This window comes from Mustela lutreola, chromosome 5 (genome assembly GCF_030435805.1).
Source record: "Mustela lutreola isolate mMusLut2 chromosome 5, mMusLut2.pri, whole genome shotgun sequence".
Taxonomy (NCBI): Eukaryota; Metazoa; Chordata; class Mammalia; order Carnivora; family Mustelidae; genus Mustela; species Mustela lutreola.
The window spans coordinates 19078481-19100989 of NC_081294.1; the positions used below are offsets into that span (position 1 = coordinate 19078481).

Genomic DNA, 22509 nt, shown 5'->3' on the forward strand with positions numbered 1-22509 from the left:
TTGTTAAATACAGCTCCATTTGGCCTCATGTTTTCACATAAAGTGAAGAAATAGAAAATTATTCTTTTCCTGTACATTTAATTTATATTTAAGGGCTATGAAGGAGAAAAGAATATATTTTAAATTTTTGTTTGCTTACATTACAATTTAATTCTAAATTTTACACAGAATAAAAACTAATAAGCATCACCCATATACAAAAAAGTAATAAGTTGTCTGGCTGCATAAGATTCTCTTGCCACTTCATTCTGGAAACATACATTTAGAAGTTTTTCTGAGTTTTTAATATTTTTTTTTACAGTAAAACCATCAATACACTTAAAACTGAATCATTATAAACAAAATTTCAGGCTTTTCTGGATTCTTTTCCCTTGTGTTTTGATTTATTTTATTGGTTTATTTAATATAATAGTAAAACTTTTTTTAAGAAGTAGCAAGATTTTATTCTCATGCTGTAATAGTCTATCTTCTGATTTAGATTTTAGTTTCCTGGTGTGAATAAATTAAAGTGTGATGCAATTTCTGCATATAAGTATGAAGTTTTTGTATATATTAGCTTCATAAAAATTATTACCATAAAAATCACTTACCATGCATTGAGTTCTTCATACTTTTTTTTTTCTTGAAGAGATCTGAATTACAGTAAATAATCCTTTTAGAACTTTGGGATCACAGTGAGTGTATACAGAATTTTTCATGGGACTAGCTTTGCAAGTTTACATTTAAAATGACATTAGTTTTCATATATTCTGCCAAGAATATGTTTTCCCTTAATTTCCACATATGAATGAAATCATACATATTTTCCTTTTTCTGGCTCACCTATTTCAGTTAGCATAATACCCCCTAGCTCCATCTACATCATTGCAAATGGCAAGATTTCATTCTTTTCAAAGGCTGAGTACTATTCCATCATACATGATGCACACACACACACACACACACATATAGATATATATAGATATATATGTCTATATATATACATACCCCACATCTTATTTACATTTATCAGTCAATGGACATTTTGGCTCGTTCCATAATTTGGACCATATACAGTGAGTTTTTCACTGCATAATTCAGCTGATACAGACATCAAAGAATTGGTTGAAAATATTACATAAAGGGAATTATTCCTTCTGGGAGGAATTGTTGTTAAAATACAATATCCTAAAGTTTTTGTCTCAATTTTTTGTATAAATATATACAGTTTTCAAGTACTAGATATTTTATTACCAGTAATATAACCCCTATTAAAAACCAAAATTGCAGCTTAATTTTGGATAATAGGCATAGCTGATCTCTGAGCAGAATCTCCAGGAACATCTGCCTCTGCCTATTTTAAAGATTTTTTTTTTTTTTTTTTTTTTTTTACTTAACATACAGAAGGAGATCACAAGTAGGCAGAGAGGAGGGGAAGCAGGCTCCCCGCTGAGCAGAGAGCCTGATGCAGGGCTTGATCTGAGAACCCTGAGACCATGACCTGAGCCAAAAGCAGACGCTTAACCCTTGGAGCCACTCAGGCTCCCCTACCTTTGTCTATTTTGATACATTTTAATAACAAAGTAGTTCAGAAACATTGTAAATGGGTGTGCTGCATTGAATGTTGAAGAAAAATTGAAACACTTGTATCACAAACTAATAATGATAAAGGCAAACGAATTAGGTACAAAAATTTAGGGAAAATATGTTCCAAATAAAAACATGCATATACTAAAATAAAATATGTAACAACCTAGAAGTATGTTATTTGGATATTCTCCTGTGTTTTAGGATAACATCCTTCAGTTCATACAAAGGAGAACATGCATAAATTGCTATCTCATTTGAAAATATTTAGTTGGAAATACACAAAATCATTAAAAAATTCCTGAAATCTCAAAATAATTTCTTTAATCTAGCATTTTTTTTATAACCTTAGGTGAATTGTGTCACTATTTAGGCAAACTCTAGCATTTTTATTTTTTCTTTTATTTATTTATTTTCAGTGTTCCAGAATTCATTGTTTATGCACCATGCCTAGTGCTCCATGCAATACATGCCCTCCATAATACCCACCACCAGGTTCATCAATCCCCCACCCCTCTCCCCTCTAAAACACCCCTCAGTTTGTTTCTCAGAGTCCAGTTTCTCATGGTTTGTCTCCCCCTCCAATTCCACTAAGTTCACTTTTCTTCTCCATCTCCCCATGTCCTCCATGTTATTCCTTATGCTCCACAAATAAGCAAAACCATATGATAATTGACTCTCTCTGCTTGACTTATTTCACTTAGCATAATCTCTTCCAGTCCTGTCCATGTTGATACAAAAGTTGGGTACTCATCCTTTCTGATGGAGGCATAATACTCCATAGTATATATGGACCAAATTTTCTTTATCCATTCATCTATAGAAGGGCATCTTGGTTCTTTCCACAGTTTGGTGACTGTGGCCTTTGCTGCTGTGAACATTGGGGTACAGATGGCCCTTCTTTTCACTACATCTGTATCTTTGGGGTAAATATCCAATAGTGCAATTGCAGGGTCCAAGAAAGCTCTATTTTTAATTTCTTAAAGAATTTCCACACTGTTTTCCAAAGTGGCTGCAACAACTTGCATTCCCACCATCAGTGTAAGAGGGTTCCCCTTTCTCTGCATCCTCTCCAACATAAGTTGTTTAGTGTATTATTGATTTTGGCCATTCTAACTTGTGCAAGGTAGTATCTCAATGTGGTTTGATTTGAGTCTCCCTGATGGCTAATGATGAACATTTTTTTTCATGTGTTCTTAGCCATTTGTATGTCTTCCGCCCATTTTTTGACATGATTATCTGTTTTGTGTGTGTTGATTTTGAGGAGTTCTTTATAGATTTTGGATATTAGCCCTTTGTTTGCACTGTCATTTGCGAATATCTTCTCCCATTCCGTGGGTTGCCTCTTTGTTTTGTTGACTGTTTCCTTTGCTGTGCAGAAGCTTTTGATCTTGATGAAGTTTAAAAAGTTTATTTTTGCTTTTGTTTCCTTTGCCTTGGAGACATATCTTGAAAGAAGTTGCTGTAGCCGATGTCAAAGAGGCTACTGCCTATGTTCTCCTCCAGGATTCTGATGGATTCTTGCCTCAAGTTGAGGTCTTTTATCCATTTCAAGTTTATCTTTGTGTATGGTGTAAGAGAATAGTCGAATTTCATTATTCTGCACATAGTTTTCCAGTTTTCCCAGCACCATTTATTGAAGAGACTTTTTTTCCACTGTATATTTTTCCTTTGTTGAAGGTTATTTAACCATAAAGTTGAGGGTCGATATCTGGGCTCTCTACTCTGTTCCACTAGTTTATGTGTCTGTTTTTATGCCAGTACCATGCTGTCTTGGTGATCACAGCTTTGTAGTAAAGCTTAAAATCAGGCAACATGATGTCTCCAGTTTTGTTTTTCTCTTTCAACATTTCCTTAGCAATTTGGGGTCTTTTCTGGTTCCATACAAATTTTAAGATTGTTTGTTCCAGCTCTTTGAAAAATGCCGGTGAAATTTTGATGGGAATGGCATTGAAAGTATAGATTGCTCTAAACAGTATAGGCATTTTTTTTTAAACAAGGCTTAATTTTTATTTGTTTAGAGATAATGCTATTGCACACTCACAAGACTGCAGTGTCTTTATATGCACTGGGAAACGTGAAAAAAAATGATTTCCATAAAAAATATTAATTAATGAATTATGTGCTTTATGGTGACATTTGCATTATTGTGGTGGCCTGGAACTAAATCTGCCTGCCCTGGGCCCTGATGGCACCACTTTCCCCCTCCTCCCTCTGCGCAGGCCTAAGAGTGGGAACAGCTCCCCCTGTTGTTAGCATCTGGGAGTCTCCCTCTGCTTTTTGCCTTGCTTTCTGCTTCCACAGCTCCGAGGAACAGAGAGCAAGCATCTATCTGATACATTGGGCAATTCTCCTTTTGTGTATATACGAGCTAGGTATATTTTGCATATTATACAAATTGTGTGAAAATCATTTCTTTCTCTCTTTAAAATTGTTTTAAAAATTGGCAGCTTTCTTTACTGTTCTATTACTCTCTGTTACCGCCAAACTGACTGAAAGTGCCTTGTAAACCGCATGGGAGAGGCCTGTTTGCTTGCCATCTCTGAAAAACTTTTATTTTCGCTACATAAAATTGAGAAATGTCTAAACATTTAGCAAACAATATCTTAAACAAAAGGAAAAAAGTTTTAAAAAGTTAACAAAGGCAGAAAAAATTGTAACTTTAAACTCTGTTAAGATAATCAAAATTTTATGAAGTTGGAATAGGAAATTGTTGTTTTAGGGTTTTCTTTTTCCCAGTTTTTCAAATCAAAATTTATTCAGATACATATTAATTTACTTGTGCAGATGTCTAATACAAGCTTATGTGTATGAAAACAGCACACAAAAATGTTCATGCCATAGAAAAATGTTCTTAAAAAAATGTTGATTATTTTAAATGTTTGTATCCATGCCAAATTTTGATAGTTGTTAAAGTAACTGGAGATCTTTAACTTAAATATTTAACTTAATATTTTCTAGTTCTAGAGGGTCTGGTGAAAATAATACATCTGTAAGAATTATAGGAAATGACACTTTAATGGAAAAATACTATCTGAAAACTATAATGCTAAATCTACTTGAATAAAAGCAATTGTACTATCAATTAAATAACTATCTAACTATCTATCTAAATAATACCTAAACTAAAAAGAGATAAGTCAAAATAACTTTAAAGACAGAAAACACATGCAGATGTTATGCTGTGGTTGTGGGAGTTCAGGACTGGCCCGTGGTGAGCTCAGTCAAATCCGCAGGGGTCTCTGGTGGTGGGCCCTCAAGTCCTGGCTCTTCTCCTTCCTGGGGGTGCTGATGATCCAGGGGTTCTCTGACACTACTGGGCCTCTGTGGGCAGCTGGTGGAGGAGCAGGAGTAAAAGGGCCACTTGGGAAAAGCTGGAAGTTGGACTCCGCTTTGGCCAACATTTGCCTGTTGTAATCACTTTCTTTCTTTAGCTCCTTGAGGCTTCTCTTGGTCAGCACAGCTGCCATCCAGCTTTCCTGAGCTCTCTTTACATGGAAGAGGATCCCCTTTTGATAGTGCATGGCATTTTCCTCCAATTGTCTCCTGGTGTCTTCAGCGATCTCCTTGTAGAAGTCTCGAGTCTGAGACATGGCCTTGGTGTTTCTATGTGTGCAGGAAAGATTCCACTTAATGTCTGCACACTGCTCTTCTGCCTCAGACCATTTTCTCTCAACGGGGCTGATGCATTCTTGATATAATTTAGGCAGAGTTTGAAGCTTCTGTTTCAGCTGCTGAATCTTCTCTTCAAGCTGTGAATTTTCATGCTGCAAAGAGGCCTCCTTGGCTTGAAGATCTGTTATTTGTCCCATAAGTTCCTCATTCATTTGCTTTCCTTCCTGCAATTGTCTGGCTAGTTCCTGCTTTTTCGCTTCAGCACTTTGAAGGGACACGTTGGAATCAGCATCATCAGTGACACCCTTCAGATCACCCTCTGACCCGTGGATGGGGCCATCATCATTTTCTGTTTCCCTCTTTTCCTCGACCTCACAGTTGACATGACCCAAATGATCTCCAAGGTGAGTGGGCCCGGGGAAGGTCTTCAGCAAGTTTTCACCCACCGGTACTAACTGGCTGACTTTCTCGTTCAGGGCCTGTTGGAATCCTGCGTTTGACTGTTCAAGCCTTTCTTTCTCCTGCTGCATTTCTTGGAGTCTCTGCTTCCATCTCGCAGTTTCTTGGGCAAGCCGTTCTGGACTCTGGAGATCAGGAGGGTTTTCATTCAGATCACCCAGGGTTTTCTCCCAAATGTCTTCTCCATTCTTTGAGGCTTTGAAGATGGGTCTGTCACCAGTCTCTTGAGATGATTTAGGAGGCTGGCCCTTCAGTAACTTTTTCAGAAAGTCAACAGTATTCTGAAGAGACAGCCTACAGTGGTTTGTATTTATTGCTGATAAGCACGAGGATTTTAAGGTGGGAAGACTGGCCTCCACCCCAGGCAGACCTCGGGCATCATCAGCTTGTGTCAGCGGTTCCATATTCTCACTGCCTTTCCCACAGACTTCAGCGTGGGCGAAACACCTTTCGCCTGACACCTTCACCCTTCTCAAAATGTGCTGTTTCTTCACTGGCAAAACCAGTATCACAGTTTATACCAGGATCTCCCAGGGAAATCCACGGAGACCTGAAACGTGTCTCCAGCGTTCAGAAATCACCAGCAGAGGACCGCACAGGTGGTCTAGGACCAAGTGGAAATGGATCTATGGCAGGCAGGAGGCCATCCACGGCTGTGGAGAGCTCCCTAGCTCTGCCTCCAAAGGCCAGTGTTCTCTGGGTCTCAACTGAAGAAGGCTCAGAACCTTGGGGGGCGCTCTACCTCTAAGGTAAACAGTTGCCTGACAACCAAGCACAGCAGTTGCATTGGGGGATGGGGAGGCCAGCCAGCTTCTAGGACACAGTTGCCCTCTCACTTTGCCCACAGCTGTCCCGGATGACCAGGTTCCGGCCTTCCTTCAGGTTGATGGTGAGGAGGTAGGCAAAAGGACTGGGCAGGTTACTCAAGCCATCACTGACTTCTCCAAACATAGATTGTTCTTCAAATTGTTGGGATGTCAGAGAAGCATTCAGATCGCCACTTTCACATAGCTCTGGCTCTTCCAGGGCCTCGTCTCCAGCCGGCGTCTTCTGCAGCAGATCCAGGATGCCATTGCTAGAAGGCCTCCTGTCCTCGGCGGGAGAGGCATAGGCCTCCTCGGAGTCCGTTTCCACGACACGGAGGTAGCCGGCTTCTTCCTGGCTCCAGTCCAATTCCTCCTCAGACTGTTTCAAGGAGCTACTGCTGCTCTTGGGCAAGATCCCCGCTGTTGACAGGCTGCTGGGCACCGAGGTGTATGATGACTGGGGCCCAGAGTTAAGGCCTGCCCTCTGGGGCCAAGGCCTCAGCCTCCAAGAGGTCAGACAGAGAGGCTGAGGCAGCGGTCCAGGGAACGCCTTGCCCGTAGGTCTAGGGGCTTGTTCGAGTTCTTTTTCACCCTCCTCTTGCTCAGGTTGATTAACAAAGGCCTGGTCCGCTGTTTCAAAGAGCCCCAGACAGACGGTTTATCCTCCATGGCTGCATGAAGACCCAGGAAGTCACTCCATGAGAGAGCTCCTCTGTGTGGGAAACAACTGTAGCGGCTCCTGTCTGAGGCTGCCCAGGAGCCGGCGCGCCCCTCACCTGCCAGGGCAGTATAGACATTTTGACAATGTTTATTCTTCCAATCCATGAGCATGGAATGCTCTTCCATCTTTTTGTGTCTTCAATTTCTTTCATGAGTGTTCTGTAGTTTCTCAAGTATAGATCCTTTACTTCTTTGATTAGGTTTATTCCCAGTTATCTTATGGTTCTTGGTGCTATAGTAAATGAAAATGATTCTCCAATTTCCCTTTCTGTATTTCCATTGTTAATGTATAAGAAAGCAATGGATATTTGTACATTGATTTTGTATCCTTGAAGAGGTCAAACTCTCTCTCTTTGAAGATGACATGATACTTTATATGGGAAACCCAAAAGATTCCACCCCCCCCCCCAAACTACTATAACTCATACAGAAACTCAGTAATGTGGCAGGAAACTCCAGCATTTTTAAATCAATTCAGAGTATCCAATGAAATAGAATTTGCTTTTATGAAAACAAAAACTAAACTTAACTGTCTTGCAGTTTTTGAGTTCAGAAGTACAATATCAATTTCCATAGGCTAAAATCAAGGTGTCGACAGGGCTTAGATCTTTTTGGAGGCTCTAAGGAAGAATATATTTTCCAGTCATTCCTAGCTTCTCTAAGCTACTTGCATTCTTGGGCCTGTAGACATTGGTCCAATCTCTGCTTGCTTTGTCCCATATCTCTTTCTCTCTGCTTCTGTTGTCACATCACTTGCTCTTCCAAGGTCCCTCTGAATGACTGAATATGCTGGCATTCTGATACTTCAAGGACAGTGGCTAAAGCCTGACTTTCTCTCAAGAGCACACTTTACTGAGACTAAATCTTTTCATTTTTGTGTCCTTTGAAACCTGAATAGGCTTAAAATTCCCCACATCAGTATGCTATGAGTTTTCTGTGTGTTTGTTTTTTACTTATCAGTTCTTCCCTCAATTTGTCTCTTTCCTCTGGAGTTTTACTATAAGTAGTAAGGAGAAAACAGACCATATCTTCAACACGTCACTGGGAAATCTCCCCCATTTAAATCTCCCCATTAAACAACTCAGTTTGTTGCTTAAATGATCTGCACATATCTGTATGATGAGTTCAGCTAAGTGTTCTGGCACCATGTAACAAGGATCACCTTTTCTCCAGTTTACAATAAAGTGTTCCTCGTTTCCTTTTGTTCTCTTACTTCCAAAAGTCATTTTATGATTATCTAAATATTCTCTAAGATAAAATAGCTTTTCTCTACCATGTTCCTCACTTCCTTCTGAGCCCTCAGCTGCACTTAATGTCCGTAGTCCTGCTAATAATCTGATCAAGTACATTTGGTTTTTTTTTCCTTCTTTCCTATAATGGTTATCAAAATTCTTCAATCCTCTATTAATGACTATATTTTGAAGCCACATCCATATTTTCAAGTTTTTATTATAGCAGCCGTCCACTTCAGGTGTCAAAATTTGTATCAATCTGTGCTAAACCAGAGAAACAGAACCAGTTGGAGACATGTATTGACAGATTTACTTCAGAAAACTGGCCACTTTTTGTGCAGGCCAAATAGTTAGGTTCAATGGAGAGGTGGTGGTCTTATCACTACAGAATCTTTCAAGTTCTTGATGGTAGTACTCTCCTTTTCAGTCTCTCCAGGGGTTCAGTACTGCTTTTGATTTACTATTTTGTAGGGAGAGGCTGTATCTAGTGGTTTGCTTTCCCACCAGAAAAGCCCTTAAGTCAGAGGTCAGGATATTCTGTCAGTTGCTGTGTATGCTATTCCAAATATATATTTTTAAATGGAGGAACTACCACAGGATATGTTCAGGGTTCAGGGACCTCCTTTACCCACTCTGGGATGGACCTGACCTAAAATTCTATTGGTCACTTGACCTCCATAAACTGCTCCTCTGATTGCGGGACAGTGGGTTCTGAGATGTCCTGAAATCAGTGCCAATATTCAGGAATTCTCAAATAGTCTGATTTGCCAATGTAAATTACCCTGGCAAATTGTCTTATGTCTCTTTAGAAAACACTGGGATAAATATCTGTGGTATCAATATTTACCAGAGCTATAAATTTTGGTTCATTTTGGTGTTCTTAAGTAGACCTGTTCTCCCCTTCATTCAAGGGATTGTTAGTCCTGCTCTCTTTGCAGACAATACTCTCCCTTGAGAAGCAGCTTATGCCTTGCCACTGGGCCTCAGAAGAGATGAAACATTGACTACTGACCACTCAGTTACCATGCATCCTGACTTGCCCAGTTGGGATAAAAATCACAAACCTCAGGTTTATTTACGCAAAAGAATGAGATCTAACAAGTTCATGCAAGTATGTGACAAGAAAATGAGAGATTTTTAAATGCCTCTTTTGAAAAAAATTTCTAACAGTATCAACAATTTGTAGTCTTGAGCACAAACAGAAAATTTAAGGCTCACACAAGGTTTTAGCCAATTGTGTAGTCTAAATATAAGTTTAAATCAACAATGCAAGACATCCTTCATTATTTTGAGTCATATATATATATATATATATATATATTTTTTTTTTTGTATGTCCACATTGAGGAATTGAACCAACAGTCTCCCCACAGATATCACCGTAAGAGAATCAGAAGACTTCAGTTACGTCTCATTGCCTCTCACTGATCTGGCACCTTGAAGATGCCTTGGAAGATTAATCATATCATATACATTTTTTCCTTTATAAGGCAGTGTAGGACAGAAATTGTATTATAACCTCTTTTCTCTCCTTCAGTTTCATTAACTTAATTTATCCCTCAAAACTACTAAAAGCACATAGGATAATTTTCTTTTAGTTAGACTCCATTTGAGTAATATTAAGCCCTCATGTTAAGCAATCAGATAATTGCAGAAAGTATTTTTCAATTCTATAATTGGGGGAATGAATTATCATGTAGCAAATGGAAATATACTGTTGAACATTTTATTTCAGATATAGATTTTGTATCACCTTCACTGAAAGATTTGTGGAAGATTTACAAGATGAATTAACTTCTGTTAAGCTCTGTGTGCCCAAATAGCAAATAAAACAGTTTAATATTTTCATCAAAGACTATATTGCAGAGTGATTAGCAGTTATTAATATACAATTCAAGGCAAAGTGCAATGGTCAAAGTATTTAACCTAAGGTACAGTAAAAATTGGTGGTTCTGTTTTTGCTTTAAATTGTATATTGTCTTACTTATGGTACATAAAATATTTGTGTAATCAGACGTTATTGGATTTTTTACTGCTTTATTACCTAAGTTTATTGTTCAATCAAAAAAACATATATTTTAGGGCCCCTGTTGACAGGAAGTAATTCCAAATCCTTCACGCTGAAATTCTTCTTCATATTTTTTCCTACTGCTCTTAGTGAAAGGGAGAGGAGCGAGTCAGCAGTTTTTATATTTTCCTAATTCATTTTCTTTTTTCACTTTATCTAAGCTGGGTCACTATTATGCACTTGCATAAAGTTTTTTTGACTGTTCTTACTGTTATGAGATAATTATTCATCCTTGTAATAAACATTGTAGAATTTTGTGTGAGATACATATTTTGAAATCTATGATTGCATTTACTAATTAAAAGTGAGAAAATATGAAGAAAGTAGAATGGAGAGAGCTATGAAGATATTTTTACCGCTAAGTTATTTTTTTAATAACATAATATACAAGCAAGGTTATCTCCACTTTATTGTATTTCAGCAAATCAGGGAGATTAATGTTGGAAATGTGTAAGTGTATTTGTTTGCTAAAAATGTTACACTATGCTCTGCTTGTCAAGTTTAACTGCACATTAAAATCTATAATGAGGTTATTAGAGAAAGTATCTTTGAATGACAAAATGGCTTATTCTTTAAGAAATAAAGTATTACTTATCCTTCTCATCATTTTATGTACTAAGAGGTTTTTGTAGATTTTTAAGGTTATTATATTATCTGATAAATTCTGATACATAGTCATTAAATAAGCAAAAGTCATTTATTAAGCACTGGGGATTTGAAGGCCTATAATGTTCTGATGGATATGGTCAGTTAACTGTGGCAACCACAATAATGAAATTCTGGTGCTGTACTGCACACACACACATACACACCTTTATTTTTCTCGCTAGGATACTTTATCATGGGGTTCTTAGTGACCTAGCTGCTTTGATAGTCTGACTGGCAGGCTGAAGAAACAGAAGAAACATCTTCAGTCACTGAAGATGTATGACTGAATATGTTTGAAAATGGCTTCATCACATCCTTCCCACTTCTTCAGCCAACATTCATTCTCATGGCAAGGGAAGCAGGGGAATGTACCTGGGAGATAAAAAAGAAGAGAAAATGAGATTGGAGAGTATATAGTGAGTCTTTAAAAAATGGTACAAAAATTCTGCCCTTCATTTGCTTAGAAGAGGTAAAACCGATGGCCAAGAAAGGATCCTCTGTTCCAAAGCATTGGGACATATGGCCAGAAATGATAGATTTTGATTAGTCAAGGAGGAAGCTGTAGATTTGACATTTCTCAGTGTCATTGTAGATTTATTGAGAATTCTGGGAGAGAAGAAGGAGGAATGTAAGAGAAGTGTTAGGAAGAGAAAGTCACAGAAAAACAGGGACCAATAATATGGCTCACATGTATAGTGTGCTTATTTATGCCAGATTTTCTTCTAAGTATTTCTAGTCATTAGCTTCTGCAAAACTCAAAACAGCTGTCTTAATTAGGTATTGCTTTTAATTCCATTTTACTGATGAAATAAGTAAAGAACAATATTTTTTAAAAGAGAGGTTGAATAATTCATTCAAGATCATACAAATAGTAGGCCATAGAAATTAAATATTAAGCAGCTAAAGAATTCTCTTTTAGAAACTAATATAATGTTAATATAATAGGAAGCCTGGGAAAAGACACTGAAATCAAATCATATCTATGAATTTAACACAGATATATCCATTAATGCATGTGAAATTACTCAGAGTGCAGTAAGGGTTGGCTAAATTATGCAATTAAATCAAATCAGAAAAAATAATAACCTAATTAGATTTTAAATTTGCAATCATGTGTCATTACAGATAAGAATATATGCAAAGGTAAATCTGAACAAAAATCATCCAATTCCTGATTCACACTCTTAACTATATTTAGTCAGATAATATCTCTTCTATAAACACTAAAAGTAATTGAGTATTCACAAGAATATTTTTTTAATCTATGGTTTATTAAAAAATATTAAGATACCATTGTTGGGAAAATGATATGATTTGCAAGTCTTTCAATTTTACAATCTTTTAAAATGTCACTATTAATCTCAAACAAAGGTGTTCATTTTATTCTTAATAAGTATGATTTTGAGAATCAAAGTCCCTCCTCTACGGAAGAATGAGAAGTTGATGATAACCCCTATTGTAATTATGTGCTGTATGGCCAGTGGTTAAAAGAAGAGGTGGATGAAATGCAACAATGTGGTAATAAAGAAGAAAAGTGGATAATGGAGGCTAACTTGCCAATAAGTAGGGCATTATTTAAAGATATAATTAAATTTTTAATTATTTTTAGATTCCAAAGCATACAGATTTTCATGATACAGATTGGCTTTAAAATTCAAATCAAATTTCAGTTTGTTCCTGAAACCACTTGCAAACAGTATGGATATGTCTATTTTCTTCGAAATCTTCTACCCATTGACAATTAGTTTCAGACATAAATGAATTAAATTTAGTTTCCTAAAATAGCCCCCAAAAATAAGAGACAGAGAAGGTAATTTTACTCTCTGCCTTGGTATACTGTCTATGGTGAGAATTGTACAAAACATATTTTGGTCATCCTGAGACACCAATTTGACAAATCATTAAAATTAACCATAGGGTTGCACAGGGTCCTGGGATGGAGCCCCACATCGGGCTCTCTGCTCAGCGGGAAGCCTGCTTCCCACCACTCCCCTGCCTACCTCTCTGCCTACTTGTCATCTCTCTCTGTCAAATAAATAAATAAAATCTTTTTAAAAAATTAACCTTAAAAAGTTACAAGTCAATACTCTACTCAATTACAAGTCAATAATACATATTATATAATACAATTACAAATCTTAGTTTTATTTATTACTGTTTTAATATATTGTCATTATATTGAAAGTGATTTAATACAACTGGTAAATGAGTTTTCTTTGATAAACTGTGTGAAATTTTCTTATTCTTTTTAAAAAATTATTTATTTGTCAGAGAGAAAGACAGAGTGAGAGAGCACGCAAGAAGGGAGAGCGGCAGGCAGAGAGAGAAGCAAGCTTCCTGCTGAGCAAGGATCAGGGATTCAGGACTTGATCCCAGAACCCTGGTATCATGACCTGAGCCTAAGGCAGACACTTGACTGAGCCACACAGGCATCCCAATTCTTAATATTTTTTTTCTCTTCCCAGATTTTGAAGTCTTTTTGTAATTTGTCTGGAAGGACAAATTAAACATTAAACAAACATGAAAGCATTAAGCAATCATAAATTTAAAAAAATATTTAATTAGAGTACAATTATGAACAGAGTTACAAAGAAGCATAGAGGGTTGCCTGGGTGGCTCAGTTGGTTAAGCGGCTGCCTTCAGCTTAGGCCATGATCCCAGGGTCCTGGGATGGAGTCCCATATTGGGCTTCCTGCTCAGCGGAGAGCCTGATTCTCCCTCTCCCTCTGCCTGCTGCTCTGGTTACTTGTACTCTCTATCTCTGTGTCAAATAAATAAAACCTTTAAAAACAAAGAAGTGTAGAATACTGTGATTGAAAGGGTTCTAGCAAAGTCTAGGATGTCCATGAAATCTGCCTTGAGGAAATTCATTTGAAACTGAACTCTATAATGTGAATAGGAGTTAATTAGATGATGGGGTCAGAGGTGGTAGAAACTCCTGAAGGGCAAGAAAGGATATGATTTGGGATGACTTTTATTGGAAAGTACTATAACATGAGATAGATATGAATAGAAGATAAAGGTGAAACTAGAAAACATATGTAAAGATAACATAAAAAGTGAAATAATCAGAATACAAACTCAAACAACATGGGCTTAATTGCCTGTGGTCCACTTATATGCAGATTGTTTTAGATAAATGCAATACAGCACTGTCAATGTATTTTCTTTCCCTTATCATTTTAAAAATAGCTTTTTTTTCTCCAGCTTACTTTATGGTAAGAATACAGTATGTAATAAATGTAATACAAAAAAAGAATTTGTGTTCATTGACTGTTCATGTTATTGGTAAATCTCCCTGTCAATAGTGGCCTAATTATAAGTCATGTTTTGGGGAGTCAAAAATTACACAGATATTTTTGACTATGCAAAGAGTTGACACCCCCATGTTTCTCGAGGGCCAATTACACTTGTTTAATATAAAACTCTGCAATGTGAAAGATTGAATGGAGGGAAAGCTGATATGTGTGTGACTGAGTCAGGGTCTGGCTGTTATGACAGTTTTGATGAAAGATTGATGGAACTAGGGAAAATGAGATCTAGATGTAGAGAGATAAATGCATGAATTTCAGAAATCATTAGAAGGTAAAAATAATAAATTGTGGTGATTGATTGAACATTTAGGTTGACTGTGGTGAATTAAGTTTCTTCTAACTTCTCTTACGGGGTGAATTGTGAATGTATTTACTGAAACAATGGGTAGAAGGGTCTGGTTCTGAGAGGTATGGTCATGAGTTTAATTTTGGGCATGTCCAGTGTGGTCTGAGTGACATCCCTTAAGTCTTATCTATTAAGCTATGGAACAGTAGTCTAAAGATCAGAGGAGGGACATAGGCTGCAAGTCCATATTTTATAACTATAAGCTGATAGATGTGATTTAGTTCCCGGAGTGTGGGTAAGATCATACAATAAGGGGCTGTAGAGTGACAGCTTAAGTTTACATAATGCCAATTCTTGCTAGTCAGAATAGGAAGATCCAGCAAAGAAAATTATAAAGGAATAGCAATATATTTGGGTGAAAATGAAGTAGTCTTATGAAATCAACAGAAAAGAGTATTCCAGAAGATGTGTAACATGTGTAGCATTGTCAACATGCTGACAAGATGTCAAGGAAAACCAGAACAAAAATAAAAATTTGAATTATTTATAAGGAGTTTACTGATAACTTTTTATGCATAGGGGCAAAATGGAAGGGGGACATCAGCAGAGTTAATGTAGACTATGATTTTTGAAGACCAGAAAAAATTAGGGTTCTCCTGGTTTCATGACTTACAAGGTGTGTTCCTTCAGATGTATTGTTTCAGTCATCTGAGTTTGTTTCATCATCCATAAAGCGGTGGAAGAACATCTGATTGATCATTGTAAATATTATCACTGGTAAACGAACATATGTAGCATGTCCGTTCCCATCATGTTCTTTCTTTATTTTCTGAGGAAAGCACCTCAACAATATCAGCTCTTCCCTTGTTTTCAGTGTGTTTCTTCTTCTGAACTTTCTTGCTGAATGCACAGATCTATCTCACTTTCGAGAAAGAAGCTCAAGCAATTAATTGAATTGCTTCTGCAAGTGCTTAGCTATATATCATAATTCCATCAGCACTGGAGTTTGGATTAAGCTACTTTATCTCAGACGCTGATCATGCAGGACCTGTTATTGCTACTTACCTTCTTTGGGTTGCTCTTGAAATTGATGAAACGGAAGAAATTTCATTAACAAAGAAGGCCTAGTGTGCTTACGTAGCCCTATGTGTTCACGTCACAGGATGACATAACAGATTACTCAGAACTTGTTTGTACCTCAGGTCCCAACTGCCACCAGTCCATTTCAGTTTTCCCTGAGACCTGGTTTACAATACGTTTTCCTGGAGTATCATTCTGCTCATATAAATAGCTTCCTACAGCTAACTTGAGACTTGTTATTTAACACAAACTTTTTGTCTCTTATTGAGTTTTCTGAGAGTTTTCTGAGCATTAACAACCAGGCCAGTGTCACAGAACATCAACATCAGACAAGGTCACTTTGTGAGCTTGATGGAGAGAAACAGGAGCAAGATTACTTTGTAATCAGGTCTAGGGAGAGACAGATACAAAAGTTCTGCCCAAACAGGAGATATATTCAATCTCTCTTCTTTCCTGATTCTCTTGATTGATTGATGTCTATTTGTCAATTATAAATTAACTTCATTGCCTTGTTCTGACCATCTAGATTAAAATAAATATGTTAAATTACATTAAATTTTTCATTGTCCCTGCTTCTGACTGCTTCCTATCCCAAACTTTTGCTTTCTTGAACTATCTTTAAAATCACCTAATGGTTTCTAAGCACTATCATAAGCCACTCTTAATACACTCTTTCTTAGACACTCCATGATTGCATATACTTTGTGATTCCTTTTTCTTTCGCAACAAGTATTGGTAAACTCAACTTTCTTCAACTACAAGTGTTTGCCTGGGGTGGTTTGCTAATGAGGATTTACAGTTTTTCTTTCTTTCTTTTTTTTTTCAGATATATTGAGGTGTAATTGACAAAATTGTATGTATTTAAGGTACCAATGTGAAGATTTGACATACATATTACTTTGTGAAATGATTTCTACCATACTGCTAATTAACACATGTATCACTTCACACAGTTATCTCTTAGTGTGTGGTGAGAATGCGTAAGGTCTATTCTTTTAGTAAATTTAAAATACACAGCACAGTATTATTAACTATAATCACAGAACTGTGACAATATTTAGTCTTAGTCTTCTTATAACTGAAGACTTGTGTCGTTTGACCAACTTCTCTCCACCTTTCTTCCCTCCAGCTCCTAATCACTAATATTCTATTCTCTGTTCCTAGAAGTTCGTCTTAACAATTAAAATTGAGAATATAAAATAAGAGAAAATCATGTTCCCAATTTGGGGTTAAATCTCATAGAGATCTGCCAGTTTAATAAAAGCAGATCTATCCCAGAAAAATAAATTTAAAGGCTAGAAAGAGAATGTTGAAATTTCTCAGTAGCTCCTTGTAATGAAGTATTTATGAAGACTAATTTATTCATGCTTTAAATATCACCTGAATCACCTTATCTTTGGAGGAAGATGGGAACAAAGCAGATATAGAATATATTGTAAATAGCTTTCTATCATGGGACGTAGTAGGTGGTAATAGGAAATTTTAAGTATTTTAGATGAACAAACATAATTTGTTATTCGAGTTTCAGAAGTCATTATTTGTGGAATTCTGATGTTGGGACAAAAAACTGTGAAGACTAGACATCTAAGAAGATACAGTTATCAGAAGATCAGAAAGCATTCTAATATTTGTTTGTTTATTTATTTATTAATATTTTATCTATTTATTTGACACAGAGAGATAGAGCAAGAGAGCAGGAACACAATCGGGGGGAACAGGAGAGAGAGAAGCAGGCTCCTCATTGAGCAGGGAGCCTAAAGCGGGGCTCGATCCCAGGATCCTGGGATCATGACTCGAGCCGAAGGCAGACATTTAACGATGGAGTCACCCAGGCACCCTAGCATTCTGATATTTAAAGAAAGAATGGTCCAAGAAGATTGATTCATTGATTTAAGGGTACCCAACTGATGTGTTGAAACCAAGGGAAACAAGAAAGTAACTCCACTCATTTCAGTGTGAGGACACCTTAGACATGAGAGCCTTAATTGTAGTTCTTAACCAGATGTGTGTGTGTGTGTGACTTGCCTGCTGAGCTTTTAATAAATTAAACATACCCAGGTTCCCCTGCCAAAAATTCAGATTCGTACAGAATCAGGGCCTGTGTTGGGGGGTATGTTTGGGAGTTCTGGAATCCTGAAACATAGTGATTTTTTATATATACTTTGCAGACTTTTAAAAAGATATGTCATGGCTACTGTTTTATTATAATCATATCCAAAATAAACAAAACATTGTAGAAATATCACCTAAGAGGATGACACACAGATTATAACGGACTATAAACCTTTCCTCTAAAAATGGGGAAAAAAAGGCTAAATGATAAATCTCTGTAGGATGACTTGGAGGGTGCTATAGTCTCTGTACCAGTCAAGCTTTTATAAACATTTTTTAATGATATTTTTGTTCCTCCTAACAGTCCTATAAGTCTTTTTTTTTTTTTTTTAATTGTTATCGCCCCCATTTTCCAGATAAAAAAACAGATTGCTTAGGTAATTTATCCAAATGTTTATGTCTAGTAAGTGATGGGGTAGAGATTTGAACCCATGGTGTCTGGCTCTAGGACCACTTACGCACACTACTCATCGAACACTTTAAATTTCCATGCAGTATTTCATAATCTAATATATGAAATAAAGAAGTGGCAAGTACATAATTGGTTAATAACAGCAATTTTGTACCTAAATTCATTTTATATGTAAGATATAGAATCTTCAATAATTATAAATGTCTCATAATGTTAATTAGGCTTTTTAATCCTCTTTTTGTTAACTCCACACATATAGCTGGTTCATATAACCCAAGACTATGCTTTGCCACGAGCAAACTAGTCAGTCCGATGAATTAGAATCAGATTGTAAAAATATAAAAATCTGCTAAAACTACCACTGCCAGTAGAGCTAAATTTGAGATAGTAAAAATCAACAATGTGATAAAACACATCACAGTTTAAATTAAATATAGCATATAGTGAAAATCACTTTATGATCAGAATTAATTTACCATTTTACAGCCATAATTATTTCTCCTCATTAAATCTTTGCAAACAGATTAGATAATAAAACATAAAACATTAATCAGGAGGAAAAATCAGAACACTTTTTAAAGTTTTCATTATTCTGACCAACAGCTATTATTAGTCAATATTGGAAAGTTAAATCACGTTCAGACAAATCACTTGTTTCTATGATGCAAACACTCCACTAACCCTTTCAACCATCTTTCAACAACTTTATAAATTCCCTTTTTCAAATAAAAATCTGATATCTTCAGACATAGTATGCATTCTTTGTAATGTTTATTAGAATCTCCCGTTTTATTCCACTTAAATTAGAAATTGTTTGGCCCCAAGACATATTTGTCACACATCACTGTATAGTTGGCAACCCTTATTTGACTGCTCCTATCTCCTTACCCCTGGTGGCTGTTTCTTACCCCTGATGTCCTTGGTGTCACTCAGGCCTTTCACCTTGGCCTGCAATACGTGCATTTACCGCTTCTTACCACTCCACTGCTAGCCAGTACGGTGACTTTACCTTTATTATGAAAATGTGCCTTTCCTCAAAGCAGTTTTTGGTTTTGTGAGGAAACTTTTCCACTAGCTGTATGTATCTAGGATGAATACAGTGGGAATGGCGTCCCCCGAAGTTGTAAAAGGCAAGTCATTCATGCACTAAGTTCATTAATATCTTACTGGGATTCCCCATTTGACAGCGATACCACACACCCACACACTCTTATACCCAGTTTACTCACACCTGCCCCCTCTGTCTCCTCTTTGAGTCTTGTTAGGGATGGGGCTATTTAGCTTCAAAAGATCTCTAGTTTTATAACTATTTTTTTTTTCTATATAAGTCCTGTTCAGTATCAGAAAAAGGGCTAACTGTCCAATGCCTTTCTAAAGTCTTTATAATAAAACATGATCTCCATTTTCTCTTTACTGGAAAGCAATCACCAGTCTCCTTTTGGTATCAGTCTTGAAGATTCTAATTTTTAATTATCAGTCTTGAAGATTCTACTGCCTTTTTTTTTTTCCCTTTTGGCTTCAAACATATTCAAGAATAAAACTTGATATAACAAATATGTTTTTAATTTTTTGTGTGTGTGTGACAAAGAGAGACACAGCAAGAGAGGGAACAGAAGGGAGGGGAGTGGGAGAAGGAGAGGCAGGTTTCCCACTGAGCAGGGAGCCCAGTGCGGGTCTCAGTCCCAGGACCTGGGATCATGACCTGAGTTGAAGGCAGCCCCTTAACAACTTAGCCACGCAGGCACCACTAGAACAAATATTTTTAATGAAAAATATTATTTTGGCTTCTTCTATGATCAAAATAACATATATCCTTCCTAGTTCTTAATCTAAGCTCTGTGGACAATACCACAATTTCTTCATCATACCCATTCACTATTCAGTCTCTAGCATGGGGGAAAAAAAAAACTAGATAAAGGACCAAATTAAGAGATCATAACCTTTGAGTAACTAGAATATTTAGAAGAATAATGTAGTTCAGGTTTTGGGTTATCATAAATATATAGTTCATAAATAAATTATTTATAGAAAAATAAATTTAATGAGTTACTAATTTTTATATATCTTTATTTAACTTGTTATGGCATCCTTACTTCTTATTTCCTGGATTTATCATTTTTGTTCTTCCTCTTAGAAAACGTGCTCTGATCCTTTCCTTCTCTGAATCTCCATTGTATTTTTACTTCTCTTTATGATAACCAGAACACTCCGATTGTATTTAATTTTTTTATTATTATTTTTAAAATATTATTTATTTAGTTTTTATTTAGACAGTGAGCAAGTGAACTGGTGGAGAGGGGCAGAAGGAGAAAGAGAATCTTAAGCAGGTTTCATACCCAGCATGGACCCTGATGCAGGCCTCCATCTCATGACCTTGAGACAATGACCTGAACCGAAATCAAGAGTTGGTCACTTAACCGACTGAGCCACTCAGATTTGGAGCCCATTCCAATCATATTTAAATATCTTTATAATTTTCTTATTTTATTTACATACTATTAGAATGAACTACATTTATGTTGCCATTGACAACTACATACAGTCAATGCTCAATTTATTTGTATATACATGTACTTCACTGAATTAATCAAAATTTAAAGGGTTGTATTAATTCTTCCTGTTCTTTAAATAGACAAAGGATGTAGTATATATGCACAAATTCAGGGTATGTATTTAAAAAAAAAGCAAAGCTTGTTATTTATAATTTGAGGTTTTGAATGATTAAATATAATCAGCAAAATCAGTGAAACGCTGCAACATATTCTTACATTAAGGGCTCTTGTTAAGTGATTGGGTAATAGATTTATGAGACAAAATTTTATATAACAAGATAGGCTTCTGATATAAACTGCAAACTGATACAAAATTTAAAAAATAGCAAGTATCTCCATATCTAAGCCCCAGTTCCTATAATTGCATTACACCAAATGGTAATATGGATGTCTATATTTATTTAAGAGTCAGAAATAATACATGTTCTCACTTGATAGTTTTCATAATAATTCATCTGTCTTCCTATCTCTAGAGAACTATCAATTTAACATGAAGAATAAATATAGAAAAGTTTTAATAACAGAGAAACTTGGTGCTAAGACACCTTAGTAGACATCTGGATATCATATTTAAGATACATATTGCATTGTATGTAACACTTTGAACAAAAGAACGTTCATGTTACCGAATTCAAATATTGCAGCTCCCTGTGTGGTGTTTCAAGCCTAATTCAACTCTATTTGACAAGAATATCTGTCAAAATAGCCTAAGAATGTGTGTTTTAATAAACTTTACAGGTAATTCATATATCAAAGAATTTTTACATCAAAATTGTAAAAACCCAATTTACATGACATAAAATGTATACATTTTAGGTCTAAATTCACCTGTGAAGGATAGTTGGGTTGTTACCAATTGGAAGTTATTATGAATCAAGCTTTGATGAGCATCAGTATATGTTTTTGTGTAGACATATCTGTTTTTTTAAAGATTTTATTTATTTATTTGACAGAGAGAGAGAGTGAGAGCAGGAACACAAGCAGGAGTGGGGTTGGGGGGAGATGGAGAAGCAGGCTTCCCCCAGAGCACCAAGCCCTATGAGGGACTTGATTCCAGGACCCTGGGATCATGACCTGAGCCAAAGGCGGACACCCAATGACTCAGCCACCCAGGTGCCCCTAGACATATCTTGTCATATCTTTTTGTTCAATACCTGGGAGAGGAACTTAGCAGCATATGGTAATGCTAACTGAATAAGAACTACCAAAGAATTTCCAAAAATAACTTTGCCTTACTGTATTACCACCTGCTGTGTGAAGTTCCAGTTGCTCTACATACTTTACAACACTTGACATAACCACACTTTTAGTGTAGGGTGTTTTCAGTGCATGTATATTGTCTTTGTCCATTCAGGCTGCTAAAATAAAAATATCCAAGTGCTATGGTGAGTGCTGTGAAATATGTAAGCATGATGATTCATAGATCTGTACCCCTGGGGCAAATAATACATCATATGTTACTAAAAATAATTTTAAAAATTAAAAAAGTAAACAAAACAGGGCACCTGAGTAGCTCAGTTGGTTGAGCGGCTGCCTTTAGCTCAGGTGATGATCCCAGGGTCCTGGGATTGAGTCCTGCATCAGGCTTCCTGCTCAGCGGGGACCCTGCTTCTCTCTCTCCCTCTGCCTGCTGTTCTGC

At 36.4% G+C, this 22509-nt stretch overlaps 1 pseudogene; it reads right to left on the minus strand.

The window, feature by feature from the left end:
• Nucleotides 1-6453: 6453 nt before the first annotated feature.
• On the minus strand, nucleotides 6454-7190 carry LOC131831095 (multiple C2 and transmembrane domain-containing protein 2-like; annotated as a pseudogene).
• Nucleotides 7191-22509: the final 15319 nt, after the last annotated feature.